The 23,543-nt window shown below is 45.0% G+C and overlaps 1 long non-coding RNA gene across 1 annotated transcript; it reads left to right on the forward strand.

Moving 5' to 3' along the window:
• Positions 1-498: 498 nt before the first annotated feature.
• On the forward strand, positions 499-23,543 carry LOC129633286 (uncharacterized). The gene is made up of 3 exons (XR_008704993.1): positions 499-560; positions 1,436-1,470; positions 23,156-23,543. It is a non-coding gene; the product is annotated as an uncharacterized LOC129633286 (long non-coding RNA).

The raw sequence follows: 23,543 nt of genomic DNA on the forward strand, positions 1-23,543 counted from the left end.
GATTCACTCTTGACTCCATCTCCTTGGGGATTAGGGTCTCAATGTTTGAATTTGCTGGGAGACACAGACCTTAGTCTCTAGCACATATTAACTGCTATATGTGAAGTGTTTGTGTGTGTTACTTGCTCAGTCATGTCTTACACTTTGTGACCCCATGGACTATAGCTCACCTGGCTCCTCTGTCCATGGGATTCTCTAGACAAGAATCCTGGAATGGGTTGCCATTTCCCTCTCCAGGGGCTCTTCCTGACCCAGGGATTGAACCCAGGTCTCCTGCATTGAAGGAAGATTCTTTACTGTCTGAGCCACTAGGGAAGCCCAATGGCAGTATATGTTCATAGCTAAAGGAAATTTAACTATTTTGATATTTATGTTTCTCTTGAAATTTTGATTGGTTAAACATACCAAGAAATGTATTAAAATTGTGCTTGTGTTTTAAATGTTTGAAGTGGCCCAGTGTCTTTCATCAGCACACCTGTGCAGTAGGAGGCAGGGAGCGAGCTCGCTGGGGCGGAGAAGACAGGCGCTACCATCTCACTGAGAGTGCAACGAACAGGAATGTGAGAAATTTGGCTTTGTGCGTGTGGTCACAATGAATGAATTTAGAAAGTGAAGTTAAATTCTACTCTCTCTATAAAATAATAGGTACATTGATATGTCATAATTAATGAGCTATTTAATATTTAATTTGTATACTACATAAGGAGAAGGCAATGGCACCCCACTCCAGTACTCTTGCCTGGAAAATCCCATGGACGGAGAAGCCTGGTGGGCTGTAGTCCATGGGGTCGCTAAGTCAGACACGACTGAGCAGCTTCACTTTCACTTTTCACTTTCATGCATTGGAGAAGGAAATGGCAACCCGCTCCAGTGTTCTTGCCTGGAGACTCCCAGGGACGGGGGAGCCTGGTGGGCTGCAGTCCATGGGGTCTCACAGAGTCGGACATGACTGAAACGACTTAGCAGCATACTACATAGGGAGAAGGAGATGGCAACCCACTCCGGTATTCTTGCCTGGAGAATCCTGTGGACAGAGGAGCCTGGTTGGCTGCTGTCCATGGGGTTGCATAGAGTTGGACACGACTGAAGTGACTTAGCATGCTTGCATGCATTGGAGAAGGAAATAGCAACCCACTCCAGTGTTCTTGCCTAAAGAATCCCAGGGATGGAGGAGTCTGCTGGACTGCCGTTTATGGGGATGCGCAGAGTCAGATATGACTGAAATGACTTAGCAGCAGCAGCAGCATGCTACATAGATAACTGACTTGCTATTGAAGTATATGTCCTCTATCAGCTCACGATTTAATAAAATCAATAATGCTAAAATTTTTGAAATTAGGAAAGTGGTTTATAAGCATTTAATGTGTTAATGTAAGCAATCTCCTGAGTTGATGCCATGTATGTTATTTACAAGACATTCTGATTTCTCTTTCAGAATTTAGTATGTTTCTGTGACTCGGTTTGCTTATGGTAAGTCCTGCCACCCACAGGTAAACAGGTCTTGGAAGGGCCAGTAAGATCCTGGCGCTCCATAATTCCAGAGGCCAGGCGTATGACTCTGTGTGTGGATTCTGGGAGTGGGTAGCAGCAGGCATTGGCTGATGTCTAAATATCCCCCAGAGTTTAAGATTTTTTTTACTTCTAATATTTTTAAAGCAATCAAATGATAGAAGTTCTGTATTTCTGCCAATTCGCCGTTCTATTTATTTAAAGCATGTGTGTTTTAGTCGCTCAGTCATGTCCAACTCTTTGTGACCCCATAGACTGCAGCCCGCCAGGCTCCTCTGTCCATGGACTTCTCCAGGCAAGAATACTAGAGTGGGTTGCCATGTCCTCCTCCAGGGCACCTTCCTGACCCAGGGATCGAAACTGTGCCTCTTGTAGGCGGATTCTTCACCACTCGCGCCACCTGGGAAGCCTGTTGATGTAGAGCAGTGCTTCTCAAAGAGGGGCAGTTTTGGCCCCCCGGGGACATCTGACAGTGTCTGGAGACATCTTGTTGTCATGACCCAGGGGAAGGTGCCCCTGGCATGGCATGGGCAGAGCCTGAGGAGGGGGCTAAGTGTCCTGGGAGGCACAGGCAGTCCCTGCCCCCAACAAAGATTGATCTGGCCCCAAATATTAGCAGTGTCAAGGTTGAAAATGCTGGATTTAGAACCACTGGCATTATCCTCTGAGGAGCAGTCATTAGCCATCATCCGTCTGGCTCTGTTTCAGGCACAAGCGATTAGCTTTAGGTTAGTGAACTCTGGGAGTTGGTGATGGATAAGGAGGCCTGGTGTGCTGCAATTCATGGGATTGCAAAAAGTCAGACATAACTGAGCAACTGAACTGAACTGAATGAAGGATAAGAGACTGAAGTTTTGCCCATGAATAGTATCTGAAGTTCAGTTTAGTTCAGTTGCTCAGTTGTGTCAGACTCTTTGCGACCCCATGAGTCACAGCACGCCAGGCCTCCCTGTCTGTCACCAACTCCCGGAGTTTACTCAAACTCATGTCTGTTGAGTTGGTGATGCCATCCAACCATCTCATCCTCTGTCATCCCCTTCTCCTCATGCCTTCAATCTTTCCCAGCACCAGGGTCTTTTTAAATGAGTCACTTCTTCACATCAGGTGACCAAAGTATTGGAGTTTCAGCTTCAGCATCAGTCCTACCAATGAATATTCAGGACTGATTTCCTTTAGGATGGACTGGTTGGATCTCCTTGCAGTCCAAGGGACTCTCAAGAGTCTTCTCCAGCACCACAGTTCAAAAGCATCAATTCTTTGGCGCTCAGTTTTCTTCATAGTCCAACTCTCACATCCATACATGACTACTAGAAAAACCATAGCTTTGACTAGACAGACCTTTGTTGGCAAAGTAATGTTTCTGTTTTTAATATGTTGTCTAGGTTGGTCATAAGTTTTCTTCCAAGGAGCACGTGTCTTTTAATTTCATGGCTACACTCACCATCTGCAGTGATTTTGGATCCCAAAAAATAAAGGTTGGAAAATGCAAAAGAGAGATGTCTATTTATACTAAGGCAACACCAGCTACTTTAAACATAAGCACCCAGTTCTCACGGCACAGCACAATGAAAGTTCATTTTGCAGTCACATCTTAGTGCAATAACAAGGTCTTCTGGTGGAGCACTGTTCACAGGTTCCTTCTGTTTCCCCACCTGTTTTGAGCCCGTTCCTCTGCTTCCTCAGAGCACTCTGCATTCAATCCATGGAGGGGCAGGGAAAGAGGACATCTCATGGGAGGTTTCCTGGAAGCAGTGGGAGCCCTTGGCACTCAGCCACAAGGCCACACCTTCCTGCAGCAAAGGACTTCTGGTCCTGCATCCCAAAAGAAGACACTCCAGGTTCAGGCAGCATCCAGTCTGTGCCTGCCAGACCAACCAGCCTCTCTAACTGGTCGTGCACATTTCCGCGATGAATACAAAGAGAATTCTAAAGTTGGGAGAACTTAAAAACATCGACACCCTCTCATTAGGCAGGAGGGGAAAATTAGTCCTGAAATATCTGCCTTTGAATAAACAGCAAGTAAAGGGTCAGGGACCTACCTCAGAGCCCTGGCCTCATAGTTCAGGTCCTGTTTCATAGTCTAGTGCATGCGATTTCTGAGCATTCTGAATAGCTTGAAAATACTGTTACAAACGGGCTGTGTGCTAAGTGGCTTCAGCTGTATCCTATTCTGTGCCACCCTATGGACCATAGCCCGCCAGGCTCCTCTGTCCTTGGGATTCTCCAGGCAAGAATACTGGAGTGGGGTGCCATTTCTTTCTCTAGGGGATCTTCCTGCAACCCAGGGTTTGAACCCGCATCTCTCTATCTCCTGCTTTGGCAGGCGGGTTCTTTACCACTAGCGTAGGAAGCCCAAATAGCAGGCTGCGTGGCAGCTGTTTACTTTAGCAATAATGACAGTAACAATAAATTACCTTTATGCAAAGAAAGTAGTCTTAGATATCTTAGAAACAACTTTTCTGCAAAAATGTTGGAGAACAAGAGGCCTTGCTCATCCTGGAGGCATGTCTATTAACCGAAAAACACACCTGTGCCTGGAAAATTCCTGACAAATCCATTCAGCTTTGGAAAGAACTACCAGCATGTCTGTTTCACTCAGATGCTCCTTGGAAGCAGACTCTAGTAACACTTTCCTGCTTCCAAATATACCAGATCCACTTTCCACAACTGCTGGAAACATGGAGAGTTGGATGAGGAAAAAACAAACAAACCTGTACTCACATATGAGGGCCAGCTGGTTCCTTTATAGTACGCTGTAAGGTCTGGGCTTCCCAGGTGGTGCAGCTGCAAAGAGTCTACCTGCCGTACAGAAGATGCAAGAGACAAAAGTTTGGACCCTGGGTCAGGAAGATCCCCTGGAGGAGGAAACGGCAACCCTCTCCAGTATTCTTGCCTGGGAAATCCCATGGACACAGGAGTCTGGTTAGCTACAGTCCCTGAGGCCACAAAGAGTTAGGAGCATACCCGCACATGAAAAGGTACGGAAGCAATAAATGTTAGTACCATCCTCCAGGTAACAACTAAGATGACTCTATGTTGTTCACTTGCTCAGTCACATCCAACTCTTTGCAACCCTGTAGACTGCAGCACACCAGGCTTCCCTGTCCTTCACCATCTCTTGATGCTTGCTCAAACTCATGTTCATTGAATCCGTGATGCCATCCAACCATATCATCCTCTGTCGTCCCCTTCTCCTCCTGCCCTCAATCTTTCCCAGAATCAGTTTGTTTTTTTTTTTCCCAATGAGTCAGCCCTTTGCATCAGGTGGCTAAAGTATTGGAATTTCAGCTTTAGCGTGTGTCCTTCCAATGAATATTCAGGGTTGATTTCCCTTAGAATTGATGGTTTGATCTCCTTTCAGTCCAAGAGACTCTCAAGTCTTCTCCAATACCACAGTTCAGAAATATCAATGCTTTGGCTCTCAGCCTTCTTTATGGTCCAGCTCTCACATCCATACATGACTACTGGAAAAACCATAGCTTTGACTAGACAGACCTTTGTTGGCAAAGTAACTTTTCTTCCAAAGAAAAAGCATCTTTAATTTCACAGCTGCAGGCACAGTCTGTAGTGGTTTTGGAGCCCAAGAAAATAAAATCTGTCACTGTTTCCATTGTTCCCCCATCTACTTGCCATGAAGTGATGGGACTGGATGCCATGATCTTAGTCTTTTGAATGTTGAGTTTTAAGCCAGCTGTTTCACTTTCCTCTTCCACTTTCATCAGGTGTACACCCGTGGCAGATTCATGTTGATGTATGGCAAAAACCAATACAATATTTTAAAGTAAAATAAATAAATAAATAAAGAGGCTCTTAGGTCCTCTGATTTCTGCCGTAAGAGTGGTGTCATCTGCATATGTGAGGTTATTGATATTTCTTCCAGAAATCTTGATTCCAGCTTGGTCTTCCTCCAGCCCAGCATTTCTCATGATGTACTCTGCATACAAGTTAAATAAGCAGGGTGACAATATACAGCCTTGATGTACTCCTTTCCCAGTTTGGAACCAGTCTGTAGTTCCATGTCTAGTTCTAACTGTTGCTTCTTGACCTGCCTACAGCTATCAGGAGGCAGATAAGGTGGTATGGTATTCCCATCTCTTTAAGAATTTGCCACAGTTTGTTGTGATCCACAGTCAAAGACTTTAATGTAGTCAGTGAAGCAGAAGTAGATATTTTTCTAGAATTCTATTGCTTTTTCTATGATCCAATAGATCAAGATGACACTAAAACCACAACATTTCCATAGTAACCACTGAAACATAATCAAATCTGTAGCTAATACTTGTGTTTTGATTTTGTGGTGTAGCTCTGTTGCTTATAATGGTTGTCTTTTGAATTTAGAAGGTTGAGCTGGTTTTTAAGAGGATAGTTTAAGGACACACACACACACACACACACACTTGTGCAGATGGCCAAGAGACCCCGTAAAGTAGAGAAGGTAAAGCTACAGGAGCAGTGGTCTCAATGTGCAGAAGTGTATTTCTTACTCAAGATCCGAAACCGTGTCCCTGAGGGTGGGTCACTCTTGTCTGAGCAGGGATTCCAGGACGCATGCTCCTCTCATCTTGGAAGGACTTTTGACCCTCAAGGTGGCATGTTTATCTACAGCAAGTCAGCAGATGACGCAAAAGTGTGGCGAGTCTTGGAGAGGGTCTTGAAGGCAAGGACTGAACGTGTTACTGGGCCCTGGATGCTAGACCTCACATCTATTCAAACCTGTCAGCTTACGCACAGTCACTGTTTCCTCAGCTGTCTATTCAGAGACATGGGCTGATGGCCCTTACAGGGTCTCATTCAACCCTGAAGTTCAATGTTGAATCCACCAAGTCCAGTAATTGTCTTCTACAAGCGCAAGTAGGGTAAAAAAGTGAAAGTGTTAGTCACTCTTTCTACCTGACTCTTTGCTACCCCATGGACTGCAGCCCACCAGGCTTCTCTGTCCATGGGATTTTTTCAGGCAAGAATCCTGGAGTGGGTTGTTATTTCCTTCTCCAGGGGATCTTCCCCAACCAGGGATCAAACCCAGGTCTCCTGCACTGCAGACAGACTCTTTACCGTCTGAGCCCCTAGAGAAGCCTGAGTAGGGTGACAGTCCTCCAAAACACAGAAAGAACTGTCGCCAACTTGAAAGCCTCCACTTCTCAGTCTAAGGAGGACAGAACAAGGAGGAGCAGCATCTGAGCGGTGCTCCCGGGACGTACGGCGAGCCCCATGCTTAGTTTGGCTCAGGTGAGCGAGCGTCAGAGAGACCTGGGAATTTCTGAAAGCATTCTTCTGAGAAGTAAAATGAAAAAGGGCCAGCCGAGCCCCCATGATTCTGGAATGTACTTATAAACAGTCCTCTGCTTCTGTTAAGAACTGTCTTAGTTTTCTGAGGCATTTGCCTCCAGACGTGTTTTCCCAGCAGAGACTCTGCCTTTGATCTGTGACGGGGCCACACTGCCTTCTCACCTGGAACCAGCTAAAGCATGTGCTCGGCGGATGGGCAACAGCAGGCTTCGTTAGTGCATCTCGAGAGGGGAGGGGAGGCTGGCAAAGCCATGCCCCGTCTGTGAAACTCTCTGTAATCATTTATAGACGGCATTCATGAGTCAGGCGCTGGGAGGCAGTTCCCATCCCCGGGTCAGGCTGTAAGTCACTCATCCTGCCCAACAGTTGGCTCTTGTGAATTCTCAGACTAAACTATGCTCAACAACAAAGCCGACAGGCATATGCTAAGTAGAGCTGTTAAGTAATTTAAATAACAGCTTATAGGCACTAGTTTACAAAACAACAAAACAGAAAACTGGGATGATTTCAGAGGAGTGATTCATGAAGGGTGACCTTATTAAAATATGCTGTAAATTGAGAAAAGCCACTCAAGAATTATGAGTTTCCCCGAGTCCTCACGTGGTTGGCTCTACATTTGCTTGTCAATCAAAGAGCAGCAAGATATCTGGGTGCGTCAGGCCCCGTGCCCTCCATAATCTACCCCGTTTAGATGCTAGGAGAGAGAATACGCTAGTTTGGTTATAGAACAGGTAGTCATGAGGACAAGATGTGGGTCCATCCATTTGCATGGGTGAGAACCCCAATTCACTTTCCACGCAGAAAGGGAAATAGGTTCCTGGAGAGAGTTTGGGTTGCTGCCTTCTATCTTCATAGAATTTTCCAGATTCCCGGAAGCACACAGGCTGGTGGCCATACACAGCAAAGTTGGGTCACCTCTTCTGTTGTCATATTTATCTGCTTTGAGGTGAACAGGACCACTGTGAGATATTTATTTGATAAATTGATTAATCAGTTTATCCCCAACCTTTTTTTTTTTTAATAGAAATAATTTGTTAAAAAAAAATATTTTGGGGACTTCCCTGGTGGTCCAGTGACTAAGACTTCACCTTCCAATGCTGGGGGTGCTGGCTCCGTCCCTGGTGGGGGCACTAAAATCCCACATGCTTTGCAGCTAAAAGACCAAATCATAAAATGTAAGCAATATTGTAACAAATTCCATGAGGACTTAAAAAATGAACCTCATCAAAACAAAACAAAATACAAAACAACTTTCAACATAAGAGGATAAAATAACAATTCAAACCAATACGTGCAAAGGAATCAGACAAAAGAAGAAGGCAGAATGTGGAAGATGACCACCACCCCCATCACCGCTCATAGGGGGATTATCCATTGTCTCACTGTTCACTGAACCCAGGGTAGGCAAAGCACATGTGGAGAAGCTGGAAGAACATGCAAGGAGCTATAAGAGCTGCAGACAAGCTTTAGCCATTAGTGGCTGACACAGCAGCAAGGCAGGCATGCTTTATTCTCTCATGGCTGACGCCGAGGCAAGGGCTTTCCAGGTGGTGCTTACATAGGTGTGCAGAACAAGGGTGGCAAGTGGCCAAGCAACTGCATCATGACGCGTGTGCACATTGCTATCAAGGATCTCAGCTGTTACATAACCATGGAAGGTCACTGTTTACAGACGTGAGCCGAGAGCGAGAGGACAGGGGGTGACAGAGCCTGGCCATCACCATCTTGGCTAATTGTGCTTTCCCTACATCCATCTTTTAATGTTGAAAAAAGTGAAGGCCTGAGTTTCCAACTTGCACACCGTGGGAAGCCAGCCCTTCTCCAGTCGCCCCCCCAGGGCTTCTGTGACCCCATCTTTCTCCTGGTTTCCTTCCCTAAAACTTCCTGCATCTGTTGAGTTCTCCTGCTCTGTGTGTGTGTGTGTGGGGGGGAACCTAAGACCACGCTCAGGCTTGAGGACTCGCTATTGATAGAAGAGCTCCCAGGGCTTGGGGAAGCTGTTAGACACAGAGTTATGGCTTATTTCCATGCACGGTTGTGGGGTAAGATGGGCACAGGGCGAAGAGACACAGTGCAACATCTAGAGAAAGCCCGAGAAGCTGCAGGGGTCCTCTCCCTGTGGGCGTGTGTGGTGTAACCATCTAGGGAAGCTCAGCTGACCCCGTGTCCAGGTTTCTCAGTGGGCTGCAGTCCTGGTGCCTGAAGTGCTTACACGTTGAGGGCTTCACTTCTTCTGAATTTTTAGAATCTCTGTACCAGGCCTGTCTTTAGGCTTGCTGTGTGGTTCTCACCACTTCATCCAGATTAGGGAGCAGGTCACAGTAGAGCAGAGCTTCCAAACTGGGAGCAGCAGGTTAGGAATACTCTTAAGTGGGCAAAGATTCAGCATTGCTCTTTTAAAAGGCTTATGGCACGTGAGTGCCAAGTCACTTCAGCCGTGTCCCACTCTTTGTGACCCCATGGACTGTAGCCAGCCAGGCTTGTCTATCTGTGGGATTTCTCTAGGCAAGAATACTGGAGTGGGTTGCCATGCCTTCCTCCAGGGGATCTTCCCAGCCCAGGGGTCAAACCCAGGTCTCCTGAGGCTCCTGATTGCAGGCAGGTTCTTTACCACTAGTGCCACCTGGGGTAAATGGCTTATGCGGCTTTATGTTTTTTTAACCCCAGCGCCCTCTAGACTCACCCACACTCTTCAATGTGAGAATGTCCTCTTTTTCTGCCTCTGTGGACAGTTTTCCTACCAACCTGGTCTTCATCCCATCGGCTGGGAAGACTTTCAACGGGTGAGTGTTTTCAGCTACTGGTCTGTGGCCCAGCAACCAGGTCATGCTTCACAATCAGCTGTTAAGGACTTGCTGGATTTTAGCTGTGAGAGGAGCCTCACTGCTGGAGCTGGGCGTGGGGGTGGGTGCCCAGGGCCACTGTGAGAATCCTCAGGGATGTCAGGTCCCCACGTGCAGAATCACACATGGCGCCTCAGCCACCTCTTTGGTGGGTTTCTGGGGGCACCGATTATAATTTTGGCTGCGAAAGGAGTCACGGGTGACCTAGGATCATTTCTCTGAGTTTGGGAGATTCTAAAAGGCTTGGAAGTGTCTGCAAAAGAAGTTGGAGAAGGATCAGCCTTCACTGTTGACTTCCATTGCTGAGGTGTCAGTAATGTGCTAACAAGGAAGATGCTTCTTAGAGAAGAAAATCAACAAGATGGGAAGAGTATGTCTTCCTGGAGGTTCCTCCTGAGCTCCTAGGATAGGACAGATATTTCAGAAGAAAAAGAGGACAAAAGTAATAACTTTATTGCTGTTATCACAGAATTACGTAAGGTCTTTGTTTTCGAGCCTTGCAGTGTGGTATCACCATTTTTATCGCGTAGCTTTACAATCTCCCGGGGAGACATAGGCAACTATGATGATGTGTACATAATGGATGAGAAAACTGGAACATAGACTGTTTCATTTAAAAGTCCCCGGTCAACAATGAAAGTGAGAATAAAGGCCATATTTACTCGTTTCTAGGTCCTGAGAGCCACTTATTTAATAATAAAAACAGTTTGGTATCCCCAGGAATCGAACACTCTGTTAGATGTAGGGGTGAGAGACAAATATGAGCCAGCAGAGCAAAAGATTCGGGCATGAAAATCAGTGTGAAAAGGTACAGTGTGATGTGTGCTATAATATTGATGTATGGATCAATTATTATTTACTCATTAATTGCTTCTACAGAAATATGTGGAGTGATGCGTATGGGTGATATGCATGGATGAGTAGGGGTGATAGAATATAGAGAATGAAATATGAGATTCCTGTCTTCCCGGACCTTGCAATCTGGTAAAAAAAAAAAAAAAAGACATATTAAAGCACAAATACTTAATTGCCATGATCATACAGTGCTGTAAAGGATGAGGACAGGACCTGCTGGGAAATTTTATGAATGATCTCAGAGCTGTAGGAACACAAGGGAAATTTGTTACTATAGGAACACAGGAGAAATTTGTGACTGTTGAGGATGCAACAACACAAATGATATGAACTCTGTATTATTTTCTTCTACCTTATCAACATCATTTTCAATTTCTGAAAGAGACTGGAAAGAAATGGGACAGTGACCTGACCTGAAAATCCAAGGACATGGGGTCTGAGTTGCCACCTGGGGTATTTTAGACAAAGCATGAGGGATGGACTGGGAGGTTTCCAGGGTCTTCTCCAGAATTCCCTTTCTGTTTGCATTTTCAAAATCTGTTTATTGAACACGCAAGTATTTGAAAAGGAACAGGTGAATTCACTCAAGTAATCTTCAAGCTCACGTCACAAATCGTCTCCATAAACTCCTGAGCGGATGCCCTAAAGCCTGCGTAGATGAACTCCCCAGCGCATAGAGCACGGATGGTCTCCTGGAGAGCGTGGCCTCAAAGCGGTAAAATGACTAACACTGTAAATGGAATACTTCTGTGTCTATTTCTATTAGCATAGAAAGTGAAAGTGTTCGTCGCTCAGTCCGTGTCTGACTCTGTGACCCCATGGGCTGTAGCCCGCCAGGCTTCTCAGTCAATGGAGTTCTCCAGGCAAGAATACTGGGATGGGCTGCCATGCCCTTTAACAGAGGATCTTCCCAACCCAGGGATCAAAGCCAGGGCTCCTGCATTGCAGGCAGATTCTTCACCACCTGAGCCACCAGGGAAGCCCTTGTTAGCATAGAGAACAGGTCTGACTGCAGCTGAATACAGACATGGGAAAGTAAGGGTGCTGTGAAGAGGCAGTCTCTCATCACTGACTCCTCTTTGCTCCATGCTGGCGGAACCACAGCCTACTTATCCTCTACTGAATGTACTGCCCTCCGTGGGCATCCTATGTGCTCCAAACATTAGGAGGGCAATGCCGTCTGTGGACATCCTATGTGCTCCATATATTCGGAAGGCAATGCCGTCTGAAGCTCATTCTTAATCAATGCTATGTTAGAAGACGAGGAGATCCTCAACAATGTCCTTGAAACATATGAAGCTCTTTGCAGTGGAAGGTCACCCAAAAGACCACAAGCTCTAAAAAACATTGTCTCTCTTCAGAATCACGATGGCTCAGATGGTAATGCATACACCTGCAGTGCAGGAGATGTGGGTTCGGTCCCTGGTTTGGAAAGATCCCCTGGAGGAGGAAATGGCAACTCACTCCAGTGTTCTTGCCTGGAGAATCCCATGTACAGAGGAGTCTGGCAGGCTATAGTCTATGGGGTTACAGAGAGTCGGACATGACTGAATGCACACGCACAATCCAGAATGCAATCTGTAACAAATTACTTTCTGGATTTGAAATAATATTGAAAGTGTAGGAGTCAGTTTTCATCCTTGGTGTACATAAAAAGCATATTCCACTATTTCTGTTTTGCTGACAGTGTTTCACATTTGTATTTTCTGCATTCGTCTCTAACATAGCTGCTCCCAGTGCAATGGTTCAGTCCACTGGTGAGTGTGACGAGATCAGTGGTCCTCAGGTTTCAGCCCAGAGGAAAATCACCTGGAGGCTCCTGAGGACAAAACCATGGAGCCATGTCCCTGGGCTTTGTGATTCAGTCAACCTTGAGTATGAGCTAGTTTATAGGTGATGCTGATACTACTGGTCTGGGGACCACACTCTGAGACACGCTGATCTAGACCATCTCTCACTTGCTGTGGCTGGCGTTTCCAGTGAGGTTTGGTGGCGACCACTCACTCCACTGTCTTCCATGTGAACAGAGATACCACGGGCAGCATGGATTACCTCTGCTCAGACTTTCATAGTAACCCAACAAGAAATGTAGGCTCGCTGTTGGGGACCACCAAAACATTTAAACAAACAAACAAACAGAACCAATTCCTTGTCTTACAGTTACATTTTAAATCTTAGAGCAAAAATGAATGTCTTGACTTTTACCTAGATTTGCACTGATATTATAGAAGCAAAATTAATACTCACTTGTGAGCACTGACACTCTCCTTAAACAAGGCTCACTGATATTGCCCACTTTAGCTTCACTCACATCACAAATGAGTATCCCAAATTCCAGATTTCTCTAGAAGAATATTTTCTTAAATTTTAAATTAAAAAAAAAAAAACTCAGATTGCTTGACCTGAATGGCATTAATAAATCAACCACACACCCTAGGAAAATATGTGTGGACTCAGGAGTTAAAATCTCACATTGCAGTATTATGAAGTCATGTTAAAACATAATCGACTCCACCCATTTCCCTCCTCTTCTAGGCTTCCGCCTTAGCTTAACAGGTGGCTTGCCAGCAGAATGGGAATCAATTGCCGAGAGATATTCCAAACAAGTCAGGATCTTGGAAAACTAGCTGCCATAGGAAACTGCTTCAGCTCAAGTCCCTCTGAGTGAGGTGTGTTTCCACACAGTGAAAGGTACACGCATGTATTATTTTTCTTATGCATTTTAATGCTCTTCTTTTACAGCATTGCTGTAAAACTTTCGAGGAACTACATTTTCATTACTGATGATTACTATCATTAATGCTCAAATTTGTGTTATTTTTATAAGTTCTGAATTATATGATCCACGATGACAAATAGAATATTTAACACTCCGAAATTTGACATTTAGTTGTTTTTTTTTTTCATAGATCTCTTTACAGATTCAGATCTTGCAGAGGTAATTTATATACTCATCATTGCTGTGTTCCAGATTCTATTTTCACAAAATACAGAAAGTTTACCCCATTCACTACTTTTGGACATATTTTTTACTTTTATTTTCCAGAAAATTAAAGCAAGGAGGACAACTCCCTAAAAATATTGTTCCATTTTAAATTTTCTGAGACACCCTCCACTTCATTGTCAGCCATCAGATGGAACTACTTGATTTCTGCAGAACAAATAGAGAAAAAAAAAAAGGGTGGATTGACTCTTGGGGAAATTTTAGTACTCAGTGAAGTAAGTCAGATAGAAAAAGACAAGTATCATATTATATTGCTTATATGTGGAGTCTTAGAAATGATACAAATGAACTTACAAAACAGAAACAGACTCCAAGACTTAGAGAATGAACTTATGATCAACAGGGGCAAAGGATGGGGGGAAGCGATAGTTAGGGAGTTTGGGATTGGCATGCACACCCTGTTATATTTGAACTAGATAACAAGGACCTACTGGTATGGCACAGGGAACTCTGCTCAATATCGTGTAACAATCTAAATGGGGAAATAATTTTAAAAAGAATAGATACATGTATATAGAAAACTGAACCACTTTGCTGTATACCTGAAACTAACAATTGTTAATTACATATGCTCCAATATAAAATAAGACATTAAAAAAGAGAGAGAGGAAAGAGTGAAGGCAGGTCCTTTTGACCATGGGCTGGTTTCCATCATCTTCCACTAGAGAACAGTATTCAGGCCGGACAACACAGAGGTGTGAGCAAAACACTCTGTGTCCTTTGAGGCGGGTAGCAAGAAAGAAAATGATCAGATACTCTGGGAAAGTGCAAGTTACAATTCAGTCCCCACCAAAGTTACCACTCGGGGCCTGAGAGTATGTGCAGAGTCTGTGAAATGTGACAGAGGAGTTATTTTTCCATGAGAAAATCCTGAATTGTGGGAGAGGAGCCAGAGGAGTGGAGGAGGCAAATATTTTTCCAATTTCAAAATTGGAAAAACGGATGCATTCCTGAGACCACAGGCCAATCACTTAAACATTGATCACTGACAACAAGGAAGACGTGGTTATTAACAGGCTGGTGGGCACGGTAAAAGGAGCAAGGACCACGAGATCTGGCTCAATTAGTTTCAAAAAGAAGCAGCGTGTTTTCTCTTTGTGTTTAGTAAATTCGCTTTGCTGGGTCCTGGCGACACAAGGATTAATGAAGAGCTGTACTTGAACTTCAGGAGCAAATTCTACCAGCGTGTCAGACCCGTCCCTGCCTCCAAGTTTCCCACTTCAGCCCGGCATGGAGCTGTCCTTTTCATATCCCCGTGCACTTGATGAAATCACAGTTCAGTAGGTCAGAACCCCCTTAACAATCTACACAAAGACTGCTACTAAATAATTGATGTCAATCAAAGAGCAAAACCCTAAAACACATAAAACTGTGTCCTGTTCTTTATCATGTGCTAATGTCTGTTCCGTGGTTTGGATCAAGGCACAAAACACATGCCTAGGAGATTTGCACATGACGCAAAACTGGGAGGGATCCCTGATAGAGCAGATGACAGAACCGAGCTTCAGAAGTACTCAAAACAGGGAACTAGAACCAAGGAAACGGGATAAAACTTAAGTGGGGAATATACAGTCAGGAGTTTCTAGGAATTTATGGGCAGCGGCTCACAAGATGCCCAGCAGTCACAGTTCCATACCTTATCCAGGTCGAAGCTCACAGGACCTGGGTGTGTACTTACGAAAGTGCTGGGGTTTTGGTCCCAGGGGCAGTGGGGACAGTGTCCACGCCAGGCAGGGCTGGCGTTCATGTCCAGAGCAATGTGGCTTCTGTTTTCCGAGCATCCACAGAGAAGGCATGCTGTGAAGGGTGTGAGCCTGGGTGAGTGCCCACCCCAGCAGGTGGAACCTGAATATGAGTGGAGCCATAGGGGTGGTACCCACTGTCCTACAGGGCACAATGGGCACGTGGTGGTGCGTTCCTGTAGGAATCAGGTCCTGGCTTTACTCGAAGCCACGTGCACATACAGACACCTCCATCCAGGGCTGAGCCACGTGTTCTGAGGGGAATTCAACCCAAGGCTGCAGGGTCATAGGTGACACAACGTGGAGTGGATTCTGCACCAGGGACCAGTCAATTCCAGGCCCTTCTGGCTCTGAGATCGTCGCCTCCCTGGTATGGGCTGGCCAAGTGCTCAAGGGTCCCTTCAGGGAGTCTGTGCACAGGCGGACACAGACACACACTCACACATGCACACACACACACACACACACACTCACACAATATTCTGCTCAAAAGAGAGCCTGGTGTGGAGGAAATGAGAACCATCTGAGTCCAGTTCCTCTCCTGTTGCTGTGGACCCTTCACTCAAAATATGACTCTTTCCAAAGACCATTGAGGAGCACAGCATCCTTTAAAAAAAAAAATAGAGTATAATTGCTTTACAAGGTTGTGTTAGTTTCCTCTGCACAGCAAAGCGAATCAGTCATGTGTATACATCTGTCCCCTCCTGGAGGCTTCCCCCCCCACGACCCCATCCCACCCTCTAGGTCATCACAGAGCCCCTGAACTATGCAACAGGTTCCCACTAGCTCTCTGTTTCACGCATGGTAATGTGCATGTCTGGCGTGTTTTTCATTCACATTTGCTGCTGCTGCACTAAGAGCTCGTTGGGTCTAATGGGACGCCTGGTCGAAAGCCGCCAGGCTTTAATGAGACTTTGGTTTCACTGCAGCTCACTCTCTCTTGTTCCCGTTTGTTGCCTGTGGCAGCACTTTGGATGTTGAAGTAATGCTTGTCCCAGGTCCAGCTTCTGAATTAGGAAAGCACGGGTTCTGAAACCCTGACGAAAACATCTATGGACAATTAATGAAGGAACTTTATATTGTAATTGGTGATTTTTTAAATTGCTTCCCCAAGAAAGGAATAGCAGGTTTATTTTTTCTCTTGATAAAATAAAAAAAAATTAGCAGCAGAAAAATGTAATAGATGAAAACTTGAAGACTAATTGAAGAAGACATGGAACTCTCTTTCTTTATAAAGTGAGATAACAGTTATGAAACATTTTGAAAAGTATGAAGTAGTAATGATAACACCATTTTATTAAATATAGTATTATTTAGTAATTGGCACTAATAAAACGGCAATCATCCCACATTTTACCTCTGAGGAATAAACTTGCAGACTACAGCAGAATTCTGTCTGTGCTTAATTTTTTCAAAACAGAAAATGATGAGAAAGAACAGAAAAAGATGTATACTCATGGTGGTGCTCTCATTTTCTTAGACTTCTAAGACATGGCCTCATCCAAACCCAGACAATTACCTTGGCTATATCATTCATTCCTTCATTCATCCATCCATCCATTCATTAATCGAGCCAGCAGCAGTTTTTATGTGACTCCTATGTGGTACATGTCCTGGGTGTTCTTTGGAAGGACTGATGCTAAAGCCGAAACTCCAATACTTTGGCCACCTCATGCAAAGAGTTGACTCATTGGAAAAGACTCTGATGCTGGGAGGGATTGGGGGCAGGAGGAGAAGGGGACGACAGAGGATGAGATGGCTGGATGGCATCACCGACTCGATGGGCATGAGTTTGGGTGAACTCCGGGAGTTGGTGATGGACAGGGAGGCCTGGCGTACTGCGATTCATGGGGTCCAAAGAGTCGGACACGACTGAGCGACTGAACTGAACTGAACTGAACTATGTGGTACATTTCCTATTTGCTTATCTAGTTTCAGTGACTTTCAATGATGTAGATGACAGCCTAGAACCTGGGATATTTTTATTTTTATTGGATTACAATTGCTTTATAATGTTCTGTTAGTTTCTGCCACACAACAGGAATCAGTCATATGTATACATGGGGCTTCCCTGGTGGCTCAGACAGTGAAGAGTCTGCCTGTGATGCAGGAGACTCGGGCTCGACCGCTGGGGTGGGAAGATCCCTTGGAGGAGGACATGGCAACCCACTCCAGTACCTTGCCTGGGAAATCCCATGGACAGTGGAGCCTGGTGGGCTACAGTCCACGGGGTCACAAAGAGTCAGACAGGAGTGAGCAACTGACACTTTCACTCTTCATCCGTGGGACTGCGGGGTCATTAATCTCACAGGAGAAGCATTTGATGGTTACAAGCAGTGAGACAGCTTCTTCAGATGGACAGTCCCATCCACAGGGATGTGGGCGCACGGATGAGCCATTGAGACCACAGTGAGCGTGAGGAGTCTTGCCTGAGGCACACCAAATATGTATCCTCCAGTTCTTGCCGTCAACATTCTAGCCGGTGTTTACAGAGCTGAGGGAAGAGGCGAAATGGCTCTTGTTGTCCCCGGCAGGGAACAGGCTGTGTTCCCTTTGACAGCATGTTCACTGCTTGGTATGAAAACCATACACTCTTAAACCATCAGGAAGGCCCTGCTAAAGAAGGTTCCAATTAGATGGGTATTTTAACTTGGGTTTACTGATCCTGGCGAGGCATAACTAAGTCCTGAACCAATAGTGGTTGTGCACGGGTCTAAGCCAGGGAAATTTGAGAATTTGGAAACTTTCAGTCCTTGGTAATAGAAATGTGCTCCTCAGTCAAACCTCATTTGAACTAACATGTAAACCAACAGGAAGAAATACAATGGAGCGCACTTTACTAGACCTGTTCACATGAATGATCTGGGTGGAGATAAAACCGGAATCGCTGGCGATCTGAGCACAGAAATGAGAGATCTTATAAAGAAAAGAATTGCTTCTGCCCATGCAATATTAGACTGATTCAGAAGAAGGAAGGTCTACTTATGGTGCCCAGCAGGAGAAATCATTAAACATCCACTTGAACCTCAATAATCTCACAGGTTTCACGTGCAGGTTCTTTTTTTTTTAGAAACTTTGACTGCACCTTTCTTTAATTTGTTTGGAAAGGGCAACTTTAAGCAATTCAATAGTTGAGGTCCAGCAGAATGTACTTGTTGGTATTACCTGGTGTCAGTAAACTCCATCAAAGTGGGATGGAGCTGAGCTCCTGTGCTGTTCAGCAGGTTCTCAGGAGCTATCTCTTTTACCCATAATAGTGTATATATGCCATAGCTAATCCCCCAATTCATCCCATCCTTCCCCTCTCTGCATCCTGTGTCCATTCATCCAGTCTCTATGTCTGTGTCTCTATTCCTGCCCTGGAGCTAGGTTCATCTGTACCATTTTTCTAAATCTGCATGGCAGAGCCACTTCATGGTACAGCAGAAACTCACACAACACTGCAAAGCAATTATAGTCCAATTCAGAAAAAAGCCATGCACACAAACAACCCCCCGAACAAACTTGCAGTGCCGTAACAATACATACATAGGAAGGCTGACATTAGAAATGGCCATCAGTTCAGTTCAGTTCAGTTCATTCGCTCAGTCATGTCCAACTCTCTGTGACCCCAAGGACTGCAGCATGCCGGGCCTCCCTGTCCATCACCAACTCCCAGAGCTTACTTAAACTCACCTCCATCAAGTTGGTGATGCCATCCAACCATCTCATCCTCTGTTGTCCCCTTCTCCTTTCACTTTCAATCTTTCCCAGCATCAGGGTCTTTTCCAATGAGTCAGCTCTTGGCATCAGGTGGCCAAAGTATTGGAGCTTCAGCTTCAGCATCAGTCCTTCCAATGAATATTCAGGACTGATTTCCTTTAGGATGGTCTAGTTGGATCTCCTTGCAGTCCAAGGGACTTTCAAAAGTCTTCTCCAACACCACAGTTCAAAAGCATCAATTCTTGGGTGCTCAGTTTTCTTTATAGTCCAACTTTCACATCAGTATATGACTAATGGAAGAACCATATCTTTGACTAGATAGACCTTTGTCCAACCAAACTAAATGTAAAAACCAGGTGGGATGGAAACGGGTTAGCATTAGAGAAGATGTCTCTTTGCAGGTGCTTGTCTCTACTGTGTGGGGTTAAAGAAGCAAACTACAGCCCAGATTCCTTGGTGGCACTGGTAGTTTAAATTAGGTTTCCTCTTCTCTTTCTGTGTGTATGTGTGTGTCCAGGGGCTTTCCTGTTGGCTCACGTGGTAAAGAATTTGCCTGCAGTGCAGGAGACTCAGGTTCTATCTCTGAGTCCAGAAGAGTCCCTAGAGAAGAGAATGGCTATCCACTCCAGTATTTTTGCTTGGAGAATCCCAAGGACAGAGGAGCCGGGTGGGCTACAGTCCATGGGGTTGAAAAGAGTAGGGCATGACTGAATGACTTACAAAAAACACTATTATCCCTCAGTTTGACTGATTTGCTCCTCACAGCTTTGCTTCTGCAGTGCCTTCCACTCCAGCTGCTTGGAGACGGTCTCCCTTAATTCAAGTTCTAGTTCAAATGTTCCTCCTGTGAATTTTTCTTTGACTCTACTGCCCAAACTCAAGAAGAAGCCATTTGGGTTTTGAATGACAAGCTTTATCTGGCTTCCTCCTATGGCTGATGTTACAGGAATATTCTGTTTTTTTCCCTGGAGGGACAGCAAAGTGGAGACTGGACTACTTTCTACTTCTCCTTGTGTCTTCAGAGTCTAGCTCCAGGCTTGGAACATTGTGATGCTTCAAAAAGTGTCTGTGGGTGTACGAGCTCCCAGGAAGAGTGTAGGCAGTGTGTCTACTCCCCACAAATAGTCATGTGTGCGGACTTGCTCCTGACCACTGCAACGTCCTCCCTAGTCAGAAATCTCCCCTCCACTCCTTGGCCAGAGGGCTGGGACTCTCACCCTGGCTGACACCCTGTGGAGTCTCCTCATTGCCATGGTGGAAGGCCCTTTCTTCACTTCAGGCCTCTGTACATGCCCCCTTTTCCAATGGAAATGCACTTCTCTCTCTCCTGGGCACTGGAGGTGAGCCATGAGCTGGGAGAAGGGACAGGGCCTTACTCCTGACAAGGGTGAGGAGGTACTCCTCAGTTCCACAGGGTTAAATGTTGCTGGTAAAATAAAGCTGAATTACATGCACGTATTTCAAGAACTCAGGTGGTTTGTGACCACTGAACAACCACTGTAGACTCCATTTTGATGACCCATTGTCCACCAAGTTCAAGGGCCACTCCCTGGAGGTTGAAATGCATCAGCGGATGAGTACCAGGGCACCGTGTCAGAAGTGACATTGGTGGGGGCAATTACCGGGGGCTAGGGGTCATACACATGGCATGGCCTCTCACCACATCCTCAAAGCAACACTTGCTGTCAGCTGGGCTCCAGTCTCAGTTCCTAGAGCTTATCCACAGCCCTTACCATGCAGCCCTATCCATCTCTAAAGCCCCAGATGGAAGCCCTCTTTCTTATCAAATCCCTCTCGTTCCTTGAAATGACCTCTCCTGACAGGAAATGCTTAGTTCCCTTTAATGATTCACCTGATTTTCTATCCCAAAAAAGACACTTTCATTCTCTTAAAGTAAACTAACTTGGAAACTTGATCACATATTAAGTGAACTCCCTCACAGTAATAGTTAGATTAGTGTTTTACATAATAACTGGAAGATGTGCAAATACCAGAGACCAGTGTGAGAATATTAGGGGCATCACAGAATTTTATCTTAGAGGCATCACAGGATTTTATCTACCATAAGAAGAAAAAGCAACCATATTGCACAATCATCTGTTCTTTCATTTAGCAGATATTTACTATTTTGTCCCATGTACTGGTCAAGTAATGACCATAAGTCCGAATTCTTATGAGCTTATGAGTTCACTATATTGCATGAGCAAGGGATATGTAAACAAATAATAAATGAATAGTGTAATAAATACTATACTCTATTCAATATGCCCCATTAAGTGTAACATACTGGTAACCAAAAATGCTATAAAACACCTTTTAAAAGTTAAGCCAAAAGGATTTGTTGATAAATCAGAAAAGTAATGGAAAAGTCAGTGGTGTCCGATCATTAACTGGGAGCAACTATCTAAAAACTGAGCCAGTAACTAGGAGGGGAAGGTAGAATAAATGGTAGATTTGAGGAGAAACAATTAATTGACAATTTGACAGTCTGAGTTTGAAGTACCAAGAGGTCATTCAAGAAGAAGATTTTCTGAAAGTATGCTAGTCAGAGAGATTTTGAGTGTATAACATTGATGCCATCATTCTAAAGTTGAAGGTGCAACCATGATTAAATAAGAACAAAAAGAGATAAAGAGGGGTGGGATGAACTGGGAGATTGGGATGGACACATACACACTACTGACACTATGTGTGAAATAGATAACTGATTAGAACCTGCTACACAGCGGACGGCGACTGCAGCCAGGAAATTGAAAGACGCTTGCTCCTTGGAAGGAAAGTTATGACCAACCTAGACAGCATGTTAAAAAGCAGAGACATTACTTTGCCAGCAAAAGTCCATCTAGTCAAGGCTATGATTTTAGTTATGTATGGATGTGAGAGTTGGCCTATAAAGAAAGCTGAGAGCCAAAGAATTGATGCTTTTGAACTGTGTTGTTGGAGAAGGCTCCTGAGAGTCCCTTGGACTGCAAAGAGATCCAACCGGTCCATCCTAAAGGAGATCAGTCCTAAGTGTTCATTGGAAGGACTGATGCTGAAGCTGAAACTCCAATACTTTGGCCACCTGATGCGAAGAACTGACTCATTGAAAAAGACCCTGATGCTGGGAAAGACTGAAGGCGGGAGGAGAAGGGGACGACAGAGGATGAGATGGTTGGATGGTATCACCGACTCAATGGACATGAGTTTGGGTAAACTCTGGGAGTTGGTGATGGATAGGGGCTGGCATGCTGCGGTCCATGGGGTCGCAAAGAGTCAGACATGACTGAACGACTGAACTGAACTTAACTGATGTAGCACAGGGAACTATACTTACTACATCGTGGTGACCTGAGTGGGAAGGAAATCCAAAAGGAAGGGCATATGTGTCTATGTATGGATGATTCACTTTGCTCTACAGTAGAAACTAGTGAGCACTCCAAGAAAATTAACTTAAAAAAAGATGAATCAACTTTCCTGAGAGAGCATGTGGACAAAATGGCAGACATAGTTAAGGACAAGATCTCAGGCAATACTAGCGTTTCTCCTGAGACATGAATATTTGTGAATGCTTGTTCATCCTCTGGCCTGACATTTCTTTCCGTTCATGTTGTCACGTGTCGCTCTTCTCAAGCTTCTCCCAGGTCACATCACAGTCAGTGTAGCGACCGGCCTACGGTAGCTGCTCAGAGGCTGTTTGTTGATGGGATTATGATAAATTTGTAAATCCGAGTTCCCCAGATGTTAACTTAGGCCTAACAACTGTGCCAAATCCTTAGGCCAGATGAGATAATGTATCTGAAAGTATTGTAAACCCAAAAAAGCTCTAATAATACGAGTTATTACAAATAGTGGAAACAAATGTGACTAGTCCAGATAAAACAGTATGTGGAAAGGTGCTCTGAGGTCTCCCTCCTAAGGGTTTTGCTTTGAGGCACCAAGTTGCAAATCCCTGTGAGCCTAGGAAAACATGCCCAAGTGAAAGCTGGGTGGCGGACTGACGGACCTGGAAGTCGTGGAAGGTAGTGAGAATCATTGCTTCACAAAGAGGAGAATTTCTGGACAGACTTTGACTTTCTCTTCTCAGAGACACTTTGGGAATGTTGTGAGGGCCGGAGTTTCAGCAGGAGTTTTCAAACAGAATTAGGATCCTCATGGGAATTATTCTGTCTATAAGGAACCCCCCAATATTGGCAATAATCTAAATCCAAATCTAAAATCCATGGTTCTCCCAGCTGATCTCCATGTCTCCCAGGCACATGGCTTTGGCCCCTGTGAAATGTCTCGGTTTCCTGCCCACGGTCACCATGGTTCCGTGTACAGAGATGTGTGTGGAGAGTCCTCTGAAGGCTGCTTCTTCACTGACGACTAGCTGTCCCTCAAGAACACCTTCTGCAATCCTCCTGGCCACCAAGGCTTCATGTCTCCAGGGCTCCCATCTCACATCTTTAGAAAAGCACCACAGCGGCTTCCTCAACCCTGTGCCGATCTCATAAAAGAGGTGATTCAGCAACTGAGTACTTCGTGTGTAAGTCGATGAATATTTGTGGTTTCACGTTTAATCTCATCACAATCGGATGAATTCTCCAGCCCTCACACGTACTTTAAAAGAAAATACACACT

The sequence above is a fragment of the Bubalus kerabau genome, chromosome 18, assembly GCF_029407905.1.
Source record: "Bubalus kerabau isolate K-KA32 ecotype Philippines breed swamp buffalo chromosome 18, PCC_UOA_SB_1v2, whole genome shotgun sequence".
Taxonomy (NCBI): domain Eukaryota; kingdom Metazoa; phylum Chordata; class Mammalia; order Artiodactyla; family Bovidae; genus Bubalus; species Bubalus kerabau.